The sequence below is a fragment of the Eleginops maclovinus genome, chromosome 1 (assembly GCF_036324505.1).
Source record: "Eleginops maclovinus isolate JMC-PN-2008 ecotype Puerto Natales chromosome 1, JC_Emac_rtc_rv5, whole genome shotgun sequence".
In the NCBI taxonomy this organism is placed as follows: domain Eukaryota; kingdom Metazoa; phylum Chordata; class Actinopteri; order Perciformes; family Eleginopidae; genus Eleginops; species Eleginops maclovinus.
In genome coordinates this window covers 26,162,259-26,172,258 of record NC_086349.1, presented here as the reverse complement: position 1 = coordinate 26,172,258, position 10,000 = coordinate 26,162,259, and the positions used below count along the sequence as shown (strand labels likewise).

At 42.6% G+C, this 10,000-nt stretch overlaps 1 protein-coding gene across 1 annotated transcript in view; it reads right to left on the bottom strand.

Annotated features, from left to right (window-relative positions):
• plxna3 (plexin A3) overlaps positions 1 to 5,041 on the bottom strand; it is a 118,690-nt gene extending 113,649 nt beyond the window's left edge. The window contains exon 1 of the mRNA XM_063895565.1: positions 4,817 to 5,041. The gene's annotated coding sequence lies outside the window, so the exon portion shown is untranslated. The remainder of the gene's footprint in view (positions 1 to 4,816) is intronic.
• Positions 5,042 to 10,000: the final 4,959 nt, after the last annotated feature.

Genomic DNA, 10,000 nt, shown 5'->3' with positions numbered 1-10,000 from the left:
CTGAGAGGAAGATGAATGTTTCGTCACAATCCATCCCATAGTTGTTGAGATATTTCACTAGAAAACAGGAGGGCGATGAAAAGGACAAACAAACGCCCGTCTGTCAAACATCCTCAGCGTCAGTTTGTTGCAGATGTTTCAAACAGAGTGAAGCGTCCTCGGCTCGATGAGTTTCTGCATATTTCTGTTTGTTAGTGGACTCACAGACGTGGAGTAAACTCTGCTACTGACAGCGGGACAAACACAGGACCGTGAGTATGATGTGTCTTCTCTACGCAAAGATGTGTTCCAGCAAAATAAACACAGTCTCACATGAATACAACAAACTGCTGCCGCCAATAAATCTGTCTTGTATCAAAAACCTTTTCTGTCATTAATCTGAAGCAGAAATACTGCCTGTCTTATAGAAGAATTCCTCCTTTCTGTTGTCACATATCTCTGTGAACTCAATGTGTTTGGTGTTTGGACTTACAAACAAACATATGATGCCTCTCAGAAGTCGTGGTTTTGTAATGATTTTACATTTTTCAACATTTAATTGACTGAATAGGTATCGTTTCTTTCAAAAAATGACCTTCAGAATGATCAGTGATAGACATAATCAATTTGTGGACATTTCAAGTGAATAACAAACAAACATGGACGCCTCAAATCAACTAAAGTCTGACTGAAAGCCAGGTGTAATGGATGCTGTGAGAAGAGAAACAAACCAACGCAACCAAAAAACAAACTCACTCTCAAACATACGAGTTTTAAGAAGTAATTATTTGAAACACAGGATTTACTTTAGTCACGATCGTTGCATATCTTCGTTTTTTATTGACCATTTATTCAACCGTTTTCCCTTCTGCATTATCTCCCTGCTGTTTGGTGCTTCCTCCTCTTACGTGCCAATCGTAATTCCTTATATGCTTGTTATTTATTCTGCAACCTGTGAGGTTTTTTTTATAGCGCTGTTATTTTGCTCAGGACGCTCCTAAGAGCTTTTTAATCTCAGAGAAACCGTCTTCCTGCTTAAATACAGTTACATATTAACTAAACCGGAGCTGCAACTACCGTCCACGCTCAGAGATTCTGCTGAGCGTCTTTTTGATGCTTTGTGAAATATTTAGCTTTGCATGGGAGAAAATAGTCAACATAAAGCCATGTTTGGGTTTTCTTTTATGCTGTTTGGGGTTTCCCCTTTACTGTAGTGTGTTTTATAGGTTTTAATGCATGTCAATGGTCTGCAAAGGCTAAAATCCCTGTTTTCCTCTCCCACATGCTGCCCTCCATTCCTGAAACACCTCCATTGGACTCCTTTGTTTCCTTCCCGGACAAAGTGACATCACTATGTAACACTGTCTAGCGCTCCAACACCTTGTGCGTGATAGGCTAAGGGGCGGGACATATCTCAGCTGTTGACCAATCACAACAGAGCTAACCAATCAGAGCAGACTGGGCTCTGGTTTCAGACAGAGGGTGAAAAGAGGAGCTGCAGCACAGGCAGGATGAGAAACGTAAAGAGCTTTCTGAACATTAGAGCATGGAGACATGTCCCTAAATACTAATATCAACCTAAAAGGAGCAGAATATAGGAGCTAAATCCAAAAAGTACATCAATTATGACGCTACTTTTCTTTCCATCCATGATCATATCAGCTGTTATCTTTGCTCTTATTCACCTCTCATTTACTGCACTTAAATAAAGTGTGTATTGATACGATGAACGCACTTCTTAGGTTCCGCTCTTAACCAGAAATACTATCTGAAGGTCGATGTGTTATTCCTGTTGACATTAAAAATAAATCTCCATCTTCCCTCCTTTATTATTCACCTGATCGATCAGATCATTGATCAGCGGCACATCTGTTGGCTCACACCTGCTGCTGCCTCATCTCCAACCTCTTCATTCAACTTCGCACAACATCCCATATCGATCGACGGGCTTCCTGCTTCTTTTCAAGGCTCAAATTCAAGCACTTTCAAGGTGGGTCGTCAAGCTTTTCCAGCACCTAACATCAACAACGACACATGTGGTACACTACATCTGTAAATACCGTGTGTGAATACTTTATTTGTGCATGATTCTACGTCACATTAAAAGTGATGCAATCTGCAGAAACGTGACACATTACAAGGATATCATTGAGTTTGTACACTAAGCATCCAATTCAACCTGAATTTTAAGCATGTTTTACAATGTAAAAAGCACTTTTCTACATTACACACTCACATTTACAAAGTCTACTGATAATAAATGGACCAAGCATCCTATATAACCTTAATTTCGAGCTGTTTTAATGACCGTTCTCTGAATCACAGCAGCGCAAACGCTGTAAATTTAATGTCTTTTCAAGAACCTCCAGCAACTCAAAGCTGTTGCAGACTTCATCTGTTTGCCTCTGACACTGATTAGCCCTTCTGCATCACATCTAGAGCTATAAGCAGCACAAATTATGTTTCAAGACAAAAGGAAAAGTCTTCTAAATGTGAGACTTGTTTTAAATACATTAGCATTCTATGAAACTGACATTTCCTGCAGTTTAAATAAGAAATAAACTCAAACAAACAAATGATCTGCAGAAAGGGGACAGATTAAAGGGGAAACACTACAAGGTTTCACGCCTGTTTTAAGTACATTAGCATCCAATAAAACCAACATTTAAAGCAGTTGTTGTCCCGTTATTCCAAATCAACACGCTTCTCTACAGTGGCTGGGAATCCTAGCAAGCATTTCGATCTTAATGTGGAGATTTTTAAGGATTTCAGCGCCTGCTTTGCCTGAATCCATGGCCTACGGACGTGCATATCTCTGATGACAACAGACACATGAAGCTTTTTGCTTGTTCATAGCAGTAGTTTGGTATATTATTGTGTATTCTACTGTATTTCTTTATGTTTTACAGTGAATATTCATTAGAAACTGATCCAAGCACCTGGATCTACACACATTATGTATCATATACATCTTTATATCTGTCTGTTTACTCCATGATCACTCCTGTGCAAAGCCTGACAACCTGCTGCATCACAAATACTTCCCAATCTAAGAACATTTAAAGTACGTCGGAGTAATCTTTGAGCTACAATGCTTGGATTATGATAAGGTATTCTAACCTATGATTCTGTATTATAAAACAAGCTTTCTCATTTGTATTTTTAATCCATATTTCTAACTCTGTGCGATGCCTCACCACAATTCCTCAATTTGGGATCATTACAGTACGGCTCATTCTTTGAAATCTTTTTTACAGTAAAATCGAGTTAATGTTTAACGTAGCAGACCCTGGAAATGTGTGTGTATGTTTACTGCAAAATGTTAAAGTATTTCAAGGACTTCCAGCACCAACCATGGAGTGATCGACTGAACATGGTGCACTTTGTTTATTCAGGCTGTTAAATCACATTTGTGTTTCTCATGCTGAACACTGAGTGATCCTGCAGGAGGAATTCGTTTTCATTTCATTTCTTTCTCTGTGTTTGATATCGGGAGCTCCAGATGTTCTCGTTGTGTTATGCGTATCATATTTTAAATGCATCTGGGAGCATTACAGAACGTCTTAGTGTTAATGGTTTATTTTAGTAGCTTGGGATAAAGAATTAAAGTCTATTCTTACCTTCTTCTTTAAGTTGGAGTGATGTAGATAAGTATACATCTTTCTAGTGTTGATATGTATATAAGATAAGATCAGATATACTTTATCGATCCCAATTTGGGTAATGTTTTCGTCACAGCTGCATGTAAACAAGGTTGCACATAAAGTGTAAATGAGAAGCAGTACAAAATAAACAAAAACAACAAGTAAAACAAACAGCATAAGGAAAGATAACATCTGGAGACTATCTGTCAAATATCTATCAATCTGTCTCTCTATCCATCATGTGATCACACTGATTGAGTTTTGAATGCAGCTGCTGTCATCAGCTGATCAATCTGAAGGAAATGTTATTCAAGCATCACCCAGGTGAGCATCTGATCATAAACCACAGATCTCAGAACGATGATCCTCAGAGCGCGGAGAGAGTGTGTGTGTGCGCGTGTGTGTGTGTGTGTGATCATCTGCATCGATCAGAGCATCTGAAGATGATCTACAACCTGTCGAAGGGATCGACCCGCAGCACAGCCCCGGCTCTGTGGAGGATGGAGCTGCTCTCAGCACATGGACGGAGAGGAGAGTCTTTAAGGCGGATTCAGAAAAACACAAATGTGGGTTTTGCTTGTAGGGGGGCGGGGGGGCAGTGTGTGTTCCGTGTGTGTCCGCGCTGCACCGGGCGACGTGTGCACGCGTTTTCCAGCTTTTCAGCTGCGATTTAAAACGTTTTTCTGCTGCCTCCCCCCTTTGTTCTTCTTTAATGGATCGGCGTCTGGAGCTTCGCTACCTCCCAGACCCCCCCCCCCCCCTCCTCTCTCGCTCTCCTCCTCCCCCACTCTCCCCCTTTCCAACCACACGCAGAAAAACACACACATTTGCAGCCTCTTTTACGCACCGATTTGTACCGTTTAAAATGGACGGTGAACTAACGGAGGCCGAGCATGCCTGCAGAATTCCCCCGAGGGGAAAGCAACCCCTATACCTGGGGGGGAAAACCCCCAACCGGTCCCCGTTGCTCAACCCCCCACTCACTGCGTGGGAAAACTGAGGAAAAAGGGGAGATTTCCACGCGTAAAAAAAACACCAAGCGTGAGCAGCAGATGAGCGGTGATGCAGCGGGGAGGCGAGGCGTTTTCCCCCCCTAAACATCCACACATATACACCCCCCCCTCAACACCTCCAACACCCGGGACCTGGAGAACCTCTCCCCCCCCCAGAAACCTCCACACACACACTCTTACCTGGACGGAAAGGCGCAGAAAAGTCCAATCAGTAATTAAAATCCACAGCTCCTTGTTGCTTTTTATTTCTTCTTCTTCTCCTCACATACACCTGAGTGAGGGGCGGGGGTCAGGTGATGGCAGCAGGAGGGGTCCGCTCAGGTAAAAATGTCATGCGGTAAAAAGTGAAGCAGTAATCCGGAGAAGAGAGATCAGAGAGCGGACAGGAGCGGCACGTCTCCCCCGGTCACACACAGCCTGCCTCGGCTTGGATCCACTCGGTCTGTCGCTCCTCCAACACAGCCAGCCCCCCATCTGGACCGTACCACTGCACACCCAAGAGAGGGGGGTGGAAGCAATTAGAGGAGGCGAATACAAACTGCTGTATTAATGCATGGCTTTTTCCACGGAAGTAAACACAGGGGGCATACTCTTTACCTACATATCTAGCAGATCTTATCATGTTTTTCAACCTAAAAGCACTTTTCTATTTTAGCTGGATTTCCTTTTTATATAAAGAGTTTATTTAAATGTATGCATGATACTTATTAGCACTTCTACGGCACATTTAATTCGGGTTTTCAAGAATTATATTTCGTGGCAGCTTTCTGCAGAACGGTGCTGTGTCACCTGCTTATATGTAAATGTAGCATCCTATAAACATGACATTTCAAGCCCTTTCTTAGCACTTTAGTTGCAAGTATTCAACTAACAACATTTAAACAACATTCAAGAGAAGTAAGGGTTGTTTTAATCTAAGTATATTAGAACTGTAGAGTTCATACATGTAGAAGTAGCTGTTGCACCCCTAAAATAACGCGTCTAATGGTTCAGTCCAGCTCCTTAATCTGCTGTTTTTCTCCTCCCAAAGCCAGATGTGGAGAGAGACCCAGACTCACAATGACAGAGAGAGTGAGAGAGAGACATATAGACAGAGTGATGTATATATACATATATACAGAGAGGGAGATGTAAAGATAGAGGGGGAGTGAGGAGGAGCAGGGAAATAGAAATAAAAGATGGAGGAGTGCAGAAAAATGGAAATGAATGAATGTGTGTTCTTGCAGGAAATGAGAGAAAAATAAAGATATAGTGAAGGAAACACAGGACCAGGAGGAAAAGGGGACGCGTGGTGACGTATATGTAGAGGTAAATGGAAAAAGGTGAGGAAAGGAGGAAAGAAAATGAGAATTCTTAAGAAGAAAAAGTGCAAATGACATGTGGACTTTGCAGCGAGGGAGAAAGTTACACACAACAGAAACACAATGACTGTGTAAAATGTGGCCGGGGGAAGTTGTAAAAGATGTTCACAGTTACTCACCTCTTTAAAAACACCAGTAAAACACACACTACATGGAGTACCATGCATGTGTGTGTGATGACAGATTAGTCACATCCTGAAACCTGATGAGTCAGAGCCGCTGCGGATACGGCTTTATTGGAGAGACAATGAAACGGGGGGTGAGACAGGTACATAGGTAGAGGTTAGTCAGACAGACAGGAAGTGGATGTAGACGCTGATTACAGGTCAAAGTTCGAGTGCATAGGTGGGTAGAAATGTGGATTTGCATTTGGAGAAGAAGAGCTCTCTTTAACTGAAAATAATTACAGCAGATTTATCTACCCTGTCTATGTGCTGCAATGCATGCTGGTCTTTTTCCTGCCACTTTGTCTGGAGTTAGTGCCAGAGCATCAGAGAGAGTTAGTTTCTCTTTCTTTAGTGCTCATGTAAGATGTTTTCTGTCGGGTAGAGGTTCATTTGCTCCAACCAATCAGCAGCGACTGTCTAAATGTCATGTTCATGTGACTGCCACCTTCCTCACCTCCAGAGAGCGGACCAAACTCTGCAGGAAGTGTGTGTGTGTGTGTGTGTGTGTGTGTGTGTGTGTGTGTGTGTGTGTGTGTGTGTGTGTGTGTGTGTGTGTGTGTGTGTGTGATCGTCAGATGTTTTATAAAGTTACAAATATGGTTGGTGGCTGCCTCCACCTCTGACTCTGACACCAACAAAGCCACCGGGGGAATTGAATCAAAGGAAATAGCCAGGAAGGTCATAGAGAGGACAGAGAGATGAACAATAACCAGCTTTATTAATGAGCTTAATAAATAACTTTTGTTTGACAGTAAGGGTTAAATACAGACCCAGAGGTGACCATTCATTAAACACAAATGAAACAGATGGACCTGGCAAAGTGGGATCAAATTAGCTGCAAATCTCACTGTAAATTCACTACAACTGTGCTGCCAACTAGTATAAATTAACTGCTAACTAAACTACCAATTTAACCGTAAACTCACCAGAGAGTTTAATCTCACTGTAAACTCGAAGTCACTGTAAATGTACTGCATCTCCCGGCACACTTTTCAGGAAACTCATGCAGCTTACTGATAGAATCGATAGAATCGGAGGATGAAACCCTCTTTATTTGTCACATGCATGCACACAGCAGAGCACACACAGTGAAATTAGTCATCTGCATTTAACCCATCCTAGTACTAGGAGCAGTGGGCAGCTATCGTGCAGCGCCCGGGGAGCAATGGGGAGGGGGGATTGGAGGTGTCCGGTGCCTTGCTCAAGGGCACCACAGCAGGGCCTAGGAGGTGAACTGGGACCTCTCCAAGTAGCAGTCCACTTTCCATATTTCAAGTCTGTTCGGGGACTTGAACCGGCGACCCTACGATTCCCAGTCCAAGCCCCTACTGACTGAGCCACTGCTGGACTGCAACCCTAATTGCCATCTTATGTAAATATACTGCACACTTCACTCTAAACTCACTGTAAATGTAACTTTAAACCTGCTGCACACTTACTGTCAACTCTGTTATGATAACGATTCTGAACCCAAGAGCAGACAAGAGACGGTGTTGAATTGATGCAAGGGGGTTTATTGAGTGAGGTGGAGGAGCAGGTAGAGGACGCGGAAGCCGGGGGGAGGGTGAGGCAGGCGAGCTGGAGTGCGTGATCCGGATAACTGCAGGCAGAGGGAAACAGAGTTAGGTTGTGGTCAAAGGCAACAAGAGACGAGAGTTCGGTAGCGAGGTAACCAGGTAACAAGGTAAACTGGAGCCGGGTACGTATCATTACCACTGTAGAGCGAAGTACGATCTGGCACCGACAGCAGGGAATCCAAGGGTTTATGAAGGGGAGTTGATTGGAGATGACGACCAGGTGAGCATGATTGCAGATGACGGCCAGGTGTGAAGTGAGACCGACAGGGGGAGTGGCAAACCCAGGAGGAGGAAAAACACAGCAGACTGCTGTGACCACAACAAACTCACAGCAAACTAAATGTTAAATTAACTGCAGACCTAACCTCTCTGCAAATTAACTGCAAAATGTCCTGCAAACTTTACCGTAAACTCACTACAAACATAACTCATCTAACTGCAAACACAATGCAAAGGTCACTGCAAATTCAACTGCACACTCACTACAAACCTGTCTGTAAACTCACGGCAAACTGTACCGTAAACTCACTAGGAGCGTGACTGATCTTACTGCCAATTTACAGGAAACTCGATTCAAAGTCACCGCAAACTCGATTGAACACTTGCGTACGTTTTCTGCAAAATTCCCTCCGCCTGGAACTCACTCCCACGACCCGTCCACCCTGCACTGACCTCACCACCTTCAAGAGACTCACAAAAACTCACCTCTTCAAAGTATTGTTGTTTTATTGTTTGATTCTTAATCTGACGTTTCATTACCTCTGTAAAGTGACTTTAAGTATTATTATTATTATTATTATCATTAATAAAATATACTGCGAACTTAATTTACATTTGCTGACAATTACCTGCAAAACTCGACTGCAAATGTACATAACTCACTGTTAATCTACGGCAAACTCTCTACAAACGTACTGTAAACCTATGGCAAACCCACTCCATAACCACACCTGTGTTTATTCACAGCAGCAGATACACTTTGTTGTTGCTAACAGAGGCTAACTGGTTGATTCTGGTTGTAGTTATCGAAGTTTGCTGAAGAAACACAGAGGCATTGGATTGGAAAGTGACATTATGCATGATAAAAGAGGCTCAAAATGAAATGATCAGCGCCTGAGAGAGGAGACACAACTCTCTCTCCCCTCTCACCTCCACACAGCTGACTATAAATGTCCAGTTGACAGTTTTGGAGAGTTACAGATTTGGTTGAACCCTCTGTATCTGTATACTGGCAGTAAAACCCTGATAAACAACAGAAAAGTTGCTCTTTGATTCCCAAGCCAAGTCCCCAAAACCTGGACTTAAACAACCCTAACCCGGAGCTGTTATATATAAGATCAATTGAAGTGCACAGTGTGTTTGGCTCTGATAAACACATGATATGTAACTGAATGTAAAGTGCGCGCTGTGGTCTGGAGCTGCAGACTCAGAGTTTCCAGCCGCTGCAGCCTAAAATAACCCGGGCCGGTTCAGGTTCAGGTTTAGACGGAGGTTAGATCCCGGTTCACCCTGTAATCAGCGCTGAGGCTGACAGCTCGGCTTTTCCTTCTCTCTCTTTCTGTCCCTGCTTTTCTCGCTCTGTAATTTTCTTAATTGAAGCCACTTGAGGGTCTAGCCCTCTCCTCTTTTCATCTTTTCAGACTTTTCTATTCTTTCCACTTCTCCTGTTTCCCTCCCTTTTATTCAGCTTCCTTGTACTTACTTTCATTTCCTTCACTTCCTTCCTTTTCCTTTACCTTTCCTTTCCTTATACTTTAACCCAATTCCTTTCCTTTGCTTCTCCTTCATATCTTTCCCGACTCTTTCCTTTCCTTACACTAAGTTTACTAAGTTCTTTCCTTTGTTTCCTTCCCTTTCCTTAAACATAGCATGCCTTCCTTTCCTTTCCTTGTATGTTATTTCCTTTCCTTTCCCCTCCCTTTGCTTTACTCTCTTTAATTTCCATTTGTTTCCTTCCCTTTTTAGATTCCTTTTCTATACCTTTACTTTGTTTCCTTTTAGTTGTTCCTATTCCTTTTCCTTTACCTTTCCTTTCCTTATACTTTATCCCAATTCCTTTCCTTTACTTCTCCTTCATATCTTCCCGACCCTTTCCTTTCCTTTTACTAAGTTCTTCCCTTTGTTTCCTTCACTTTCCTTGAACTTAGCATCCTTCCCTCTCCTTTCCTTCAATGTAATTTCCTTTCCCCTCCCTTTGCTTTACTCTCTTTCATTCAAATTTGTTTCCTTCCCTTTTAGATTCATTTCCTATCCCTTTAC